This window comes from Etheostoma spectabile, unplaced genomic scaffold (genome assembly GCF_008692095.1).
Source record: "Etheostoma spectabile isolate EspeVRDwgs_2016 unplaced genomic scaffold, UIUC_Espe_1.0 scaffold00002234, whole genome shotgun sequence".
NCBI lineage: Eukaryota > Metazoa > Chordata > Actinopteri > Perciformes > Percidae > Etheostoma > Etheostoma spectabile.
In genome coordinates this window covers 5,970-21,809 of record NW_022602871.1, presented here as the reverse complement: position 1 = coordinate 21,809, position 15,840 = coordinate 5,970, and the positions used below count along the sequence as shown (strand labels likewise).

The 15,840-nt window shown below is 39.3% G+C and overlaps 5 non-coding genes across 5 annotated transcripts; all 5 read left to right on the top strand.

Annotated features, from left to right (window-relative positions):
• The first annotated feature begins 1,223 nt into the window (after positions 1 to 1,223).
• On the top strand, positions 1,224 to 1,295 carry trnaw-cca (transfer RNA tryptophan (anticodon CCA)). The gene has a single exon. It is a non-coding gene; the product is annotated as a tRNA-Trp (tRNA).
• Positions 1,296 to 5,549: 4,254 nt separating this feature from the next.
• LOC116675763 (small nucleolar RNA U3) lies at positions 5,550 to 5,765 on the top strand. Its single transcript, XR_004328530.1, has one exon. It is a non-coding gene; the product is annotated as a small nucleolar RNA U3 (small nucleolar RNA).
• Positions 5,766 to 6,530: 765 nt separating this feature from the next.
• Positions 6,531 to 6,644, top strand: LOC116675764 (U5 spliceosomal RNA). Its single transcript, XR_004328531.1, has one exon. It is a non-coding gene; the product is annotated as a U5 spliceosomal RNA (small nuclear RNA).
• Positions 6,645 to 8,130: 1,486 nt separating this feature from the next.
• On the top strand, positions 8,131 to 8,218 carry trnay-gua (transfer RNA tyrosine (anticodon GUA)). Its single transcript is given in 2 exon segments — positions 8,131 to 8,167; positions 8,183 to 8,218. It is a non-coding gene; the product is annotated as a tRNA-Tyr (tRNA).
• A 3,038-nt stretch (positions 8,219 to 11,256) lies between these two features.
• On the top strand, positions 11,257 to 11,328 carry trnag-ucc (transfer RNA glycine (anticodon UCC)). The gene has a single exon. It is a non-coding gene; the product is annotated as a tRNA-Gly (tRNA).
• Positions 11,329 to 15,840: the final 4,512 nt, after the last annotated feature.

The following is a 15,840-nucleotide window of genomic DNA, read 5'->3' as shown; positions in this document are numbered from 1 at the left end:
GTTTACACACACACATAACACGGAGAAATGCTCTCTCTCTCTCTCTCTGGTCTGCGGATCTGTTCCGTTAACGTTTAGGGTTTCTTCAGCTTCAGGTTTGTTTTTAACTTCGGTTTGTAGTCCTTACATAGTAACCAGTAGATTTCTGGTGAACATGGGTTTCAGACATGCTGCTTGGTTTAAATGCAACTCCCGTTGCGTCTCTGCCATCAGAATTCTTTTTTTTTTAACTGTCAGTTGACTCACACACACACACACACACACATTTCACACATACCTGGTGTGGAAATAAAAAATAAAAAAAATGAACCAAAAACAAAAAAAAATCACACTGATCGTAAAAAAATTTAAAGTTCAAAAAAGAAAGTTATATTGAGTATGAAAACTCTTGTTCATTACATTTTACTTCATAATTGCAACCGCATGTGTTGTATTAATTGTTGCAAAACGTTCTGTATATAGTTTGTTTGTTACCATGACAACACCATTGATCTGAAGCTCATGTAAATAGTTTTCTAATCAGCAATAAATATAACAATTTCTGATCAACCCATATCAATTGCATGCTTAAAATAACATACCGGTTAAAGCCCCGCCCATTTCAAGACAAACCGACCCACTTCCGGGTTAAATCTAACCACTTCCGGTCCAGTCCGAGTACGGATACGGATACAGATAATTCATGTGGTAAACAGATACAGATACAGATAATGCTGTACTCGCTCATCCCTAGTATATACAAGCTGGACATTTTCCTCTTTAACTCATATTGTAGCTTGTTTCGCCGCTGCCGACTGCAGCGTTCTCGCTTAATACTACACCAGTGTCAAAGATTGTTATCTATCAGTCACTTAGACACAAAAACAAAGGAAAATAGGGTTCCGGTTTTGAAAAACGGAAGACATCCCTTGAAAGTCCTATATTGTAAAAATGGAGATGTCTGTGTCTTTATTTGATTCAAAACCAGGCTGATGTGCAATATAAATACTGTGAAAGTAACAAAACGCTTAATTCACACAGCCGGTTTTCTAGAAACTGTGCCTTTAAAAGAGACGTCATGACTACACTTTAATGTCAGGGCATGACCTGGAAAAGCTTGATACTATTGTTATGTCTAGGGGGCTTCCAGAGTGATGATGTGTGTATGCATTATTCTTAAAGAAAGTTGATGTGTATATGCATTAATCTCAAAAAAAGTTAATGTGTACATACATTGATCGGTAGACCTCGTGGCGCAATGGTAGCGCGTCTGACTCCAGATCAGAAGGTTGTGTGTTCAAATCACGTCGGGGTGAGATGTTTAGGGGTGGCAGTAGCTCAGTCAGTAGGGAACGAGAATGTCTCGGCACTACCAGGTGTTCTTAAGCAAGGCATTGTACCCCCTCCCAACCTCTCAGGGTGCTGGCCAGCTCTGACATTTCTACATTTAGGCATGAATAGGTCCTGAGCATGTGTGTGTTTTTCAGACTTGTGTGTGATTACTATCAAAGAGTGTAAATTGTGTCAAAAGTAGTATACATATTACATTAATTTTTTAAAAAGAAAGATGATGTGCATTGATCTAAAAGAAGGTTGATGTGTATGTGCATTAATCAAAACGAAAGTTGATGTGTGTATGCATTAATCAAAACGAAAGTTGATACACTTACACACTGTACTACCACCAGCCTTTAAACATGTCCATAATTTCATTAAACGTGCCCCCCCCCCCCCCCATTTGCAGTGATTCCTTCAGAGTAAACACAATGAATTTAATTGCAGTAGATGTGAAAGAAATGCATAAAAGTTCTGTTAATTCAGCCAGTGCCCATACCTCTGGTTATTTCCTGTTTTCCGGTGAAGTCCACACTAGTGGAAACACGCCTTTCTGTCACATCTACTGCAGTGTTCACTCGGAAGGAATAACTGCACATGGCTAGGCACTGGTAATGACATTTTGAACATGTTAAGAGGCTAAAAACAGGTTTAAAACTTGCCCTGTTGAAGCCTGTTGGGTGCTAACTCTAGCAGGAGGATAACACGGTGTAGACACCACCGATTGGTTTCATTTCTCTCTCCACTGACAGACCTCCTAATGTACAAACTACAGAGCTACGTGTTAAAATTGACTGGAATTCTAAGTCCATCTGCTTTAAAAAGATGTCTGCGGTCCCGGAAAATGTTAAAATTGTCAATGAACTGCAGAGAATGGACGGTAGATTCAGTTGAAAGCCATTTGTTTAGCAGCAGCAAGGTACCGACGGGCCCGAAGGGCTTCAGCCTCTGCTGTGGAAGAGGCAAAGCAGCGGGTGTGGGAGAAGTTCGGAGAAGACATGGAGAAGGACTTTATACCTTTACATTGGTGGAGTGCTGTGGCCATCAAGAGCTGCACAATTTGCATGTAATGAAAGTAACTGTTGTATGTTAGACTTTAGTGTATGTAAGTATATGATTATTTGTTGCAATTAGTAAGTTATAGTTGTGTTGTTTGAAAGGCCTTTTCTGCTTTTGTATTGATGCCTTAGTTCTTATGTTCTGTTGTACATGCTGTAAATGTTATGTGTTTTGTATTTTATGTAAAAATTAAAAATAATGGGAAAATATGTATTAAGTTGTATTAACGTATACATATAAAGACTGATACAAAGCCACCCTCTGGCGTGGAGCCAGAACCATACAAACCCAGGAAGTGGACATCACCCTGGAAAATATTTCTAGAATATTTAAGGTTGAAAGAAAATGTCAAATTAAAAGTGTAGGTGTATCCGAGAAGAGGTCATTTTGACATTTATGTTTAATTGTATTTAACATAATGTAACCCCTCTGTTGGGTAATTACTAGTTGTAGTGATCTATGCTCTATGGACCAGAATTGTTCTACTAGATTCGTCTACTGGAGCAGAAGAGTTAATATTACAACATGTTGAAAGAAAAAGTAGAAAACCACAGACCAGGAAATAAGTTTTAACTGCCGGCTTATTATTTGAATATTAACATACACATATACATACAAAACCATTGACAACAATTACACAAAATACAATCCCACTTAACACCCTTTTTGTTAAGTTATTTAGGTTTTCACCTTTTGAGTTTATACCAAGTTCAATATTAGTTCTATATTAATCTAATTTCAGTTTTAACCTCAGTTTGGTTTTAGGTTTTAATCCCTTTTGGTTTTCTTTTCCCTTTTTTTAGTTCTCTAATTAGTTCTGTTTAGAGTTTTGATTTGTTTAGTTAACTTCAGTTAATCTAAATCACATCAGTGAATTTCACCTCCTAATTAGAGTATTTGCATGTAGTAATGTACCCATTTACAAGTGGTAATACCCATGGAAAAGAAAATGAAAAAAACAATAATTTGGAGTTACAAAACCATAATAATTCAGCAAAAGACTGAACAAATTGGTGGTTAGGACCAACAGAAATAAGAAAAGAAAAAGGAGTTCTCCTCTCCCCTATCGTCTTTTTACTTGTTAACCGTAACTCAAAGTTCGTTTGGAGTCCGCTGCAGAATTTGCAGAAGCTGAAGGAAATCCTACTAGTCAGAAGTGTGGATTCGTAGAAACTGGATGAATCCTACCAGTTCAGAAGATTGTGAGCAACGTCCTATTGAGACGCTGTGACTCAGGTATTCACAACGGTTCAGCAGATCACTGGGTGGCTCGCCATCTTGTTTCAACCTCGTGTCTCTCAAGTCGATGTCGGTCGACGTCGGTTGAACATTTCTTCAACCCACTCAAAATAGCCAAGTCCCGATTTCCAATGCACTAATCGTCTTCACCAGGGACAAATTGAGTACATGGGATATCTTTCACAAAAGTCAACCAAATTGGCTTTCAAAAGGTACAGGTTTTTTCCACCTTATTCTCCGTTTCTCTCACAGCTTTTCATCTGCGGCTCGCTCTGCAAAAACCAAACTGTCCTAGCAAGAGAAACTGTTTGACAATTTGATTGGTGAGTGATAGTCACCTGGGTTACGTAACAACGTGCCCTTTTCAAAATAAAAGTCCACATTTTCAAAATAAAAGTCCACATGCTTTTTAATACAAAATAACTCATGAAATGACATACCATGGAATAAAATATTACAAAAGGTTCTCAATAAACGTTTAACCATATGTTAACATATTTATTGATTAATTTCCTTTTAACCAGTTTATTTATTTTGCTAACTAAGTAAACCTGGGTTACATGAGGTCTAGATGTCTTATGAGACAGTTGTGTCCCCGAGATGACACACTCTGAGCATCTGTTTAGCAAGCTGCATCTTTCGTGTCTTGACTTTCTTCTGTGCTCTGAAATAAAAAAAAACTGCAAATCAATACATTGCAGTCTATATACACACCGTTTTCACGAGATTGACTCGATATCATATGAAATGATAACGTTTCTAGTTCTGTTGCCGAAGCTAACGGGATGATATAGCTAGCTAGCTAGCTGAGTAACGTTACAGCTTAACGCTAGCTCGCAACCAAACTATCAGGATTCTACTCAGCTGCAGTTAGCTTTCTTGCTGAAATACAATAAAAATTAGCCTGCCAAAGTGGACAAACATGCATGGTGAACTATAGATGGAGCTACATGACAACACGGGGTATTTATTCGAATGGAACAGTTAGGAAAATGAAACGTTAGCCCCTTTGCCATTACAGTTATCAACACACATTCAGCCTATGCGAGCTACAGGCTACGTTAGCATTGCTAATGTTACTGTTAGCGACGAAATCATACTTACAGCTTGTGGTTGGGATGACCAGACAGTCGGAACAGCAACCGCAGCTTAGAAAATCCTGCTTTAAATTGTCCAAAGTTTTGAAAACTGTCTTTGGGGGAAAAGTTCACAGGGATCTCCTTATAAACAGCAGCCATGTCCGTCGAGTGTTTGCTTCCTTGGGAAGACTATGAGAAGTGTCTCCGTTCCGTGTACAGACTGGAACTCTGCATTTACAACCCGGGTTCATTGTCAATATCCTGGGAAATATTCCAAACTTTCTTCTTAGTAAATCCCGTCAGAGTACAGGAGCAGCGTTCTCAGTCGGACATCTAATCGACCTAACGCCAGCAACATTAGGAGCTGGTCTCAGGTCAGTGGCCTGTGTGTAAATGTTGGGGCTGGACCGTTCTCCTTATACGTCCATGGGCGTGACAAAGCTGATGGTTCTGAGATCCTGACGTCACCTTTTGGCTTTGTTGGGATTCGCCCGTTTTCAGCGGCAGTTTCAAAATGTGGGATTTTCAGAGGAAAGGCATGTCATTGGGTTTTAAAGCTTTTATGTATGTCCTATTTACCCACTGAACTGTCGTTATTCACCTATGACAAGGTAAAATCGGTTTTGCATTATATCACCCCTTTAACAATATTTGGAGATGATATACAAATCTTGAGTGCTTTTTGTACCCAATAATCAACAGTGGTGGTTAACCTGCAACATGGGCTTTAAAGATCTAAATAGATTTTCTCACCTCAGAGTCATTTGGAGCACGTAACGATTAGCTTCTGTCCCTCTGAACCCTGAGTGACAATCACTCTGCAGTGAATGAGATGCAGTTTCCCCCCCCAGTCTAACCAAGACTATACTTTCAGGGATCATTTCTAGAGTTTCTGACTTGAGGAATGTGTTTCTAAAGTGTTTGGTCTCGCTGACCACGATGAAGAGTCGTGATATTCCTTTCCGAGCGTGAGACTGACAGAGAGTAATGATTCACTTCATGTGCTCTCTGTCATTGATGATCGTTCTTTGCTTCTTTATGGAGTATTTAAGAAGGGAATATGATCAGAGTGGTAGTAGCAGACATGTGAAAAACTTAATTGTATGAAGGTAATAAACCATGCGAAATTATAGTCAGTCTTGAAGTATGTTTTGTCCATGGTGGACAAGGTTACTTTAACGGGTTAACACCTACTTTCTTGACTTTGTAATGCCTTATGTCCGGTTTAAAAATGTAAACTGAGTTAAGCCATAATTCATTTTTGTTTTTACCTTTGCTTTTTCTACTTTGACATGTAAAAAAGGTGCATTGTTTGAAAGCCCATCTGTACACATCCATGTTCCACTCCCACAGGTGTTTCCTCTTGACTAATCAGACTGTGTGGCCTTTACAGGCTCAGCTTGAAAAAGGTGAGAGCTTGCAGAACAAAAAAATCTGAACTAAATGTTTAAATTTGCACTTGTAAAAATAAGATTTTAATTTGATGTCACACAATGAAAAAACACACGAGAGCTTGGAAAAAAAAATCTGTCATGTGCTTGACAATGGCAATAAATTGCGCGGATGTGAAGACAATGTGCAATACAGGCCAAATCCTATGGTGGGAATAAAGATCCACCAATGTATCTGTCAACAATGTCCACCTGAATCCAGAAATGTCCCAGCCAGATGGGAAATAGACCTGACAAACAGGGCATTGTGAGTACAGATATAAACATCAGTAAGGAGTCTACCAAGTTGCCTCTTATCATTTTAGTTTGGACACCCAGTGAGGCTTACCGCGATGGTTTGGACTGGGTCCACTAGGGTTTTCTGCTGCTCTCGATCAGACGGCTGTACTCACTCTGGTTTCTGTTCATAATGCACGAGACGTTTGCCTTTTACTAAAGACTTCCTTGGAGGGGAACGCTGATGAGTTGAAACTATTTTTGGTGGGTTTTGCTGTTTGGCCCAGCTTTTTGTACTTGCTTTTGCTTACCTTTGCTTTTACTCATCAGCTCTGTTTTTATCCCACCCAGAAAAGGGATTTTAGACCCGGAACAAGCCATCTTTTATTTCCTGTAGAGGTCCAAGTGGGAACGAGTGCAAAGAAGAGTGATGAAGAAGCCAAAGGATAAAGGAGGGAAAGGAGTGCCGGACCTGTTATTGTTTTTAAGGAGCAGATTTATAGCTATACACATAACAGCAGCCACGGCCCCATCCAGAAATCCTAAAACTGCAGCTATGGCACGGTTCTGGATGGGATCATACCTCTCTGATCTTAATGTCAGATGTAGGTGGGGGGGGCCGTGGCTGCTTGTAGAGAGAGAGAGCTTGCAGCGAGGTGGTGGCTGTGTGGGATCTGGTCCGCTCCTGGCGCTTGCTTCTGGGAGAGACACGGACGGTGTTTCTCCCTTCGGCCTGGATGGCGGAGGAGGCTAGGGTGGTGGTGGGATGAGCAGCTATTCGCCATCTTTAGGACTTGGATGGAGAGAAAATGCGTTAGTGACAGTGTTCATATGTCCTTTCTTTGTTTTCTGTCTTCTCTGGAGTTAACTATTGATGCACCCTCTTTTTTTTTTTTTACATTTGGCTTCTTTCAACCACTGATTAGAACATTGCTTATTTTTCTCTATTTATATCAGATCTTGAGTGCTTTTCATTTTTGCCCCTCAAACATTTTTCTTCTTTTCTTCTAAATCCTGTTTTAGCATTCTAAGTTTACCTGTACTCAAAGAACCATTTTCAAGAAACCCAAATTCTGACGCCCTACATGGAGGAGTAATGGCTCTTTACAGTGAAAATGCAAAAGAAGATGTTCACATATTCAGCCCAGGTAAATGCTCGGCCCATATTCACACAGACCTAAACCTTCTCACTTAATGCTGGTTACAATATTCAAATAATCAACAATGCCAGAGAAAAATAACAAAGTGTGATAACATTTTTAATAAAGTACTGGCATTTTTTAATAAAGTATTGGCTTTTTCTTTGCGAAGGTTTTTTTTCGATTGGTGAAAGCTTCCTTTCCGGCACTTTGAAGTAGAAAATCAACAAATAATTGTGATAATCTCCATATTGATCAAACTAATCGTGATTATAACTTTGTCCATAATCGTGCAGCCCAAAGAGATCTAATGTTTTATCAAACCAGGTTGTGCAAGTAACCTTTCTGCTGACTTCTTGACAAATAAAGCAGTAACATCACTCACAGAAAGCTAATGCGATGGCTGGGAATCAAACCCAGGTCAACTGCTTGGAAGGCAGCTATGCTCACCACTATACCACCATCACTGGGCAATCCAATGTTCACTTCAAATCTTGTAATACATCTGGGCATTGAGACTGGAAGTGCACTCTATCACTGAGCTACAGCCCCTGATGATTCAGAAAGTCCCCCCAAGGGGTCCTGGGTTATCACATCAACAAGAATGGGAAGTGTGTTCCTGTATGTTATCTCCCTTCGATAGCTCAGTTGGTAGAGCGGAGGACTGTAGGGTCATGAATCTGAAATCCTTAGGTCGCTGGTTCAAATCCGGCTCGAAGGAGCAGTCCTTCTTTAAGAGTTTCCCTACACAGATCAATAAAGTATTTCTGATTCTGATGTAGAGATGGACAGACAACCGAAAAGCATAATACTTCTTGCCAAGACAGAACAAGAAAAAACAAGAAGAGGTGGGGGAGACAGAGTTAAGCCCCGACAGAATAGAGAACTAGGCAAAAGTTGTGAAATAGTGCCAAGTGTGACCAGAAGAATTGCAAAAAAACTAGCTTCTTTTTTTCCTCTTTTGTACACAACCCAAAGTTTTACAAAACAAAAGATAACTTTCACCGAATCCCTGTTAAATCACAGTCAACATTTGTCTCACAAACCATCTCAATGTCCAATTTAAATAATTTATCCAACAGTATTGAAACTTTAACTTACCCCCGCTGTTTGAAATTGCTTCCTTGTCGTTTGGATTTCCCGAGTGGAATCAGCGAGCCCTCCTTGGTGGGAGAAAGCAAAGACATAACAAATTCAGTTGTCTCCTACAAGGAGAAAACATTGAGAAAAGATACAGAAGTCATATCCTCTGAGAGGCATTGGAGATCTTATCATGAATAATTAATATGAAAATCATTGGTTAAATGTAATTTACCATTACAAGTTACTGTTGAAAAATGAAAATAATTGTTATTGAGATAGAGGCAGATGAAGTGTTTATGACCCATCAATGATGACAAAAAGATACATCCGCAGTCGGGGGTCTGCTTTAAAGGAAATGGTACTCTTTAAAGTGTTGTGGTTCTAGCGATAAACTAATGAGGAAGAATTTGACAAATCAACCAAAACGTAGTCCAGGAACTTAGTCTTTCAAATATTACACCTGCATCTGTCAAGTCCTGACCATTCCCTGACCGGGAATTGAACCCAGGCCGCAGCGGTGAGAGCACCAAATCCTAGCCACTAGACCATCAGGGAGTCACCGCTATCAAATTTATCTTTGTAGATGTGAGTTTCCTCTTCACTTACTGGAATGACTCATATTGTTTTAGGCGAGGAATGGCGCCTGGCTAGACCTTCAGAAGGCAGGACATGACAGATTACACATCTGTCACATAGTCAGTTTGTAGTCTTAAATATCAAGTCTCTTGCTGTTCCTTGACTAGTTAGCCATATTGTTGGTTATATTGTTTTAGGCGAGGAATGGCGCCTGGCTAGAGCTTTAGAAGGCAGTGGTGCAAAATGCAAAACTGCCTGTTTCAATTTTTATTACATGGTAATATTACAATAACAGAGGTGAAGAGATTACCTGGAAATGCTTCTGGTATTTTCCAGGGAACTTCTTCACCTCTGTTATTCTAAAATTACCATGAAATATGTATTGTCCTGCACGCACGTAACGCTGTGCAATCTGACCAGCAGCTAAACACCTTCCACCATCAAGCACTGGCGACACGTTTATTTGAGTAACAAAGGGTGAAACTGGGATGAAACACAATGACCAGTTATTTAGATCTTAATGAGTCACTGATATTAAACAAAGATAATTGTAAAAACAATATAACTACACAACATTGTAATGCGGTGGTATATACAGTAGGCTAGCGAAAATGTAAGATGAAATAAAGAAACACGTAATGTATTGTTATACAGTGTACGTAGTATAACCTATGTTGGGTATCTAAATAAACTAAGATATACTTACATGTGGCATTACCCAAGATAAAAGTGGCAAACTAGCTTACTGAAGTATATCGTCAGTTAGGGCTGAACAATATTGTGTTTTAGCATTGACATCGCAATGTGCACATGCGCGATGGTCGCATCACAGGACGTTACGATGTTGACGTTAATACTTTTTTGCTGCTTGATAGAAAAGTAAACTTTCACCGTTTCTCCTTTACATGATTATTACCATCCGACCATTCCCCTTTAAGACAGGTAGCCATGTGGGCAACGTGTGGATGTGACGTTAGTCCGATGGGGTTTATTGGTATGGGAAGTGAGGCTCTCCGTGTGTAGAAAAGTACCGGAGGCAGCCGCTGCCGCTGATACAGTGATGTCATAGTTTTCATGGGTAGTAAGGGACGCTACAGTAGTCAGTGTTTTATGTTCTCTACAAATACAAACTAAATCCCCTGATTAATGCAACATAATCACAACGTCTCCCGGCCATTTCCCACCGCAGAAAGCTGCTATCAGCCAAGCTAAAGCTAATATAGTTAGCTTAAAGAAACCAGCAGAAAGCTGCTACCAGCCAGGCTCAAGCTAATACAGTTAGCCCCAAAAAACAAGCAGAAAGCTGCTACTAGCCAGGCTAAAGCTAATATAGTTAGCTTAAAGAAACCAGCAGAAAGCTGCTACCAGCCGGTCTAAAGCTAATATAGTTAGCTTCAAGAAACCAGCAGAAAGCTGCTACCAGCCAGGCTAAAGCTAATATAGTCAGCCTAAAGAACCAAGCACAAAGCTGCTACCAGCCGGTCTAAAGCTAATATAGTTATCCTAAAGAAACAAGCGGTCCGTCTGTCCCAACTAACGTTTTGGTTCGGAGCCGCGACACTGGAAACGTAACACTAATCTACTATAGATGGCTGTGTCTGATCGAACGTCATTTCCACTGACTGAACTGTTCTTGGATACACGGTTTGTTTCTAGTGTGCATGACGTGCAGGTCTGATCAATTTGTCAAACTATCGAGCTGACCCGCTAGTCAACCACAACCTTAAATTTAGAGGAAGTAACATGCGGTCACTCTCATTCACGTTAGCCTGGATTGATTATTATATGAATACAATGGTGTCATGCTAGTCAACCAGCATATTTCTACCTGATGTACCTCTCCAAAATCACTTCAGAAGAGTAATGTTAGTCACAGCGCTTACTTGCTTTGGTGTTTGTAAAGCATTAAAGTCTATCCCCAGATGAGGGACAACTCTGTCTTAGTTATGTAGCATGAAAGCTAGCATAAGCTTACTAGCATCCAGCCCGCTTCTAAATACAATAAAAAACTCTGGAAAAGACTGCTCCTTCGAGCCAGATTTGAACATGTCTCAAAGCCCAAATGTATTACAAGATTTGAAATGAACATCACGTTATCCAGCGATGGTGGTATAGTGGTGAGCATAGCTGCCTTCCAAGCAGTTGACCTGGGTTCGATTCCCAGCCATCGCAGTAACTGTTTTTGGGTTGTGGTACATTCTTTTTTTACAAGAAGTCAGCAGAAAGGTTACTTGCCCAACCTGGTTTGATAAAATATCTTTGAGCTGCATGATTATGGCCAAAATGATAATTACAATGACTTTGATCAATATGGAGATCACGATTAATTATCACAATTATCTGTTGATTTTCTAATCTCAGCAAAGTTATTGATGGATGATTCTAGTTACTTCACCAAGTTCAGGCCAAATGCCACAGCTGTAAGACATCACATTGGTTGCCTTCCAGCAATTTAAGATATGCAAATGGAAGTGGTGGGATTTGAACCCACGCCTCCAGAGAGACTGAAGCCTTAATCCAGCGCCTTAGACCACTCGGCAACACTACCTGCAATTATCAACTTTCCACATCATGACAAACACAGGCACCGTAATCAACGTTATGCTTGTTAATGTTATTGGAAAACTTGATGTAATACAAGCAAATACTTAAGGCCCCACCCAACAGTTTTGTGATATGTGGCGGGCAACTGTATGTCAATGATCAAGCTTGTTGCTGTGACCAAGAAACCACCAGCAAAATGACTGATGCATCATCAGTTTAAAATTTTTCTTGGATGCCAAATATTTGAATTCAAAGTCAGAATCCATTTGAGATGTAAGATCAATACAATGCACGTCCAGCTTCTACATTTCCGCATGAGTCAGCTTCCCCAATTTCTAAGGAAATATAAACAGGAAAATAGCCTGATAAGCATACATGTGCAGCTCAACCTCTAAAAGCCATAAAGCAAATGCTTGTGGCTTAAAGATCAAGATCCCGCTCATTAAACAAATACTAAATACTGTAAATACCTTTTAATTAGCTCAACACTTTTTAACAGTTAAACTGAAACACTGGAGCTCCAGGTCCTGCAGACGCAGACTGTCTGCCGTCAGTGGGGCTCGGCCAGCGGTGAAACATCGCTAGAAAGCTCCGCTGCCGACCTCGACGTGATCTGATCTCCAGCGGGACACAGAAAGCTCCAGACCCGGTGGCAGCGGCGCAACCCCCCGGGAGCCCACCGCCAGTGTTGGTGGAATAGCAAGCTAGCGTTAGCGAACTAACCAACCAGCCCGCTAACAACAAAAAAAAGTAATTTAAAAGGCACGCATTATACCCACTGATGGTGGTCCGTCCGTGGCTGCAAGACCTGGAGCTCACCCCATTGTTTGAGTTTGACTGTTAAAAGTGTTGAGATATTTAAAAGGTATTTATTTATAAGCGGGGTTAGTTTTCTAACGCTAGCTTGCTAATCCACCAACACTAGTGGTGAGCGGGTCTGAAGCTATCCATGTCCGTCTGCAGCTGCAGGACCTGGAGCTCACCGCCAGTGTTTCAGTTTGACTGTTAAAAAGTGTTGAGATAATTAAAAAGTATTTGTTTAGAAGCAGGCTGGCTGCTAGTTAGCTAACGCTAGCCTCCATGCTACATAAATAAGCCTGACAGAGCTGTCCCTCACAGAAAAAAAAACACAGGTAAAATTAAAAAAAACACTACATAAACATTGCTACAGTGTGTTCATTTAAACATAGGTACACTTACAGTGGTGTAAAAAGTGTTTGCCCCCTTCCTCATTTGCTGTTCCTTTGCATGTTTGTCACACTTAAGTGTTTCGGAACTTCAAACCAATTTAAACAATAGTCAAGGACAACACAAGTAAACAGAAAATGCAATTTGTAAATGAAGGTGTTTATTATTAAAGGTGAAAAAAAATCCAAACCATCATGGCCCTGTGTGAAAAAGTGATTGCCCCCTAGACCTAATAACTGGTTGGGCCACCATTAGCAGCAACAACTGCAACCGCAACTGCAAAAGCGTTTGCGATAACGTGCAATGAGGCTTTTACAGCGTCCTGGAGGAATTTTGGCCCACTCATCTTTGCAGAATTGTCCTAATTCAGTTACATTAGAGGGTTTTTGAGCATGAACAGCCTTTTTAAGGTCATACCACAACATCTTAATAGGATTCAGGTCAGGACTTTGGCTAGGCCACTCCAAAGTCTTCATTTTGTTTTTCTTCAGCCATTCGGTGGTGGACTTGCTGGTGTGTTTAGGATCATTGTCCTGCTGCAGAACCCAAGTTCGTTTCAGCTTGAGTACACGAACAGATGGTCGGACATTCTCCTTCAGGATCTCTTAGTTCCTTTTATCACGGCAAGTCTTCCAGGTCCTGAAGCAGCAAAACAGCCCCAGACCATCATACTACCACCACCATATTTTACTGTTGGTATAATGTTCTTTTTATGAAATGCAGTGTTCCTTCCACACCAGATATACTTGGACACACACCTTCCAAAGAGTTCCACTTTTGTCTCATCGGTCCACAGAATGTTGTCCCAAAAGTCTTGGGGATCATCAAGATGTGTTGTGGAGAAATTGAGACAAGCTTTGATGTTCTTTTTGCTCAGCAGTGGTTTTCTCCTTGGAACTCTGCCATGCAGGCCATTTTTGCCCAGTCTTTTCCTGATGGTGGAGGCATGAACGCTGACCTTAACTGAGGCAAGTGAGGCCTGCAGTTCTTTGGACGTTGTTGTGGGGTCTTTTGTGACCTCTTGGATGAGTCGTCGCTGTGCTCTTGGGGTAATTTTGGGCGGCCGGCCACTCCTGGGAAGGTTCACCACTGTTCCATGTCTTCGCCATTTGTGGATAATGGCTCTCACTGTGGTTTGCTGGATTCCCAAAGCTTTGGAAATGGCTTTATAACCCTTTCCAGACTGATAGATCTCAATTACTTTCTTTCTCAATTGTTCCTGAATTTCTTTGGGTCTCGGCATGATGTGTAGCTTTTAAGGATCTTCTGGTGGACCTCACTGTGTCAAGCAGCTCCTATTTAAGTAATGCCTTGATTGTGAACAGGTGTGGCAATAATCAGGCCTGGGTGTGGCTAGAGAAATTGAACTCAGGTGTGGACAACCACAGTTATAGTATGTTTTAACAAGGGGGGCAATCACTTTTTCACACAGGGCCATGATGGTTTGGATTTTTTTTCACCTTTAATAATAAACACCTTCATTTACAAATTGCATTTTGTGTTTACTTGTGTTGTCCTTGACTATTGTTTAAATTGGTTTGATGTTCCGAAACACTTAAGTGTGACAAACATGCAAAGGAACAGGAAATGAGGAAGGGGGCAAACACTTTTTCACACCACTGTATATATTAATATTATAGAAAGTTGATGTGTATGTGCATTAATCTAAAACGAAGTTGATGTCATAATGAACTGTGACGATGACATAATGAACGGTGATGATATAATGAAAAGAAAGTTGATTTGTATATGCATAAATCAAAAAAGAAATTTGATGTGTATATGTATTAATGAAAAAGAAATTTGATGTGTATATGTATTAATGAAAATGAAAGTTGAGGTATATATGCATACATCAAAAAGAAAGTTGATGTGTATATGCATTAATATCAAAGAAAGTTGATGTCATAATGAATTGTGATGGTGACATAATGAATTGTGATGATCACATAATGAATGGTATTGATATATTGAAAAAGAAAATTGATGTGTATATGAATAAATATAAAGAAAGTTGATATGTATATGCAGAAATCTAAAATGAAGTTGATGTGTATATGCATTAATAAAAAAGAAAAGTTGATGTGTATAAGCATTAATAAAAAGAAATTAGATGTGTATATGCATTAACATAAAAGAAAGTTGATGTGTATGTGCATTAATCTATCAAAAAAGTTGATGTCATAATGAATAGTGATGATGACATAATGAATGGTGATGATAAATCAAAAAGAAAGTTGATGTGTATTACATTAATATAAAAGAAAGCTGATGTGTTATGCATTAATCAAAACGAAAGTTGATGTGTACATTTATTAATTAAAAGAATTTTGATCTGTATATGCATTAATATAAAATAAAGTTGATGTGTATATGCATTATTCTAAAAGAAAGTTGATGTGTTTATGCATTAATCAAAAGAAATTTGATGTGTATATGCATATCAAAGAATGTTGTGTGTATTGGATTAATATCAATGAAAGTTGATGTGTATATGCATTAATCTAAAAGAAAGTTGATGTCATAATGAATAGTGATGATGACATAATGAATGTGATATGCATAAATCAAAAAGAAAGTTGATGTGTATATGCATTAATCTATCAAAAAAGTTGATGTCATAATGAATAGTGATGATGACATAATGAATGGTGATGATAAATCTAAAAGAAAGTTGATGTGTATATGCATTCATAAAAAAGAAAGTTGATGTGTATATGCATTAATCTAAAAGAAAGTTGATGTCATAATGAATAGTGATGATGATATAATGAATGTGTAGATGCATCAATCACAAAGAAATTTGATGTGTATATGCATTTATCAAAACGAAAGTTGATGTGTATATTTATTAATTAAAAAGAATGTTGATCTGTATATGCATTAATATCAAAGAATGTCGATGTGTATGTGGATTAATATCAATGAAAGTTGATGTGTATGTGCAATAAT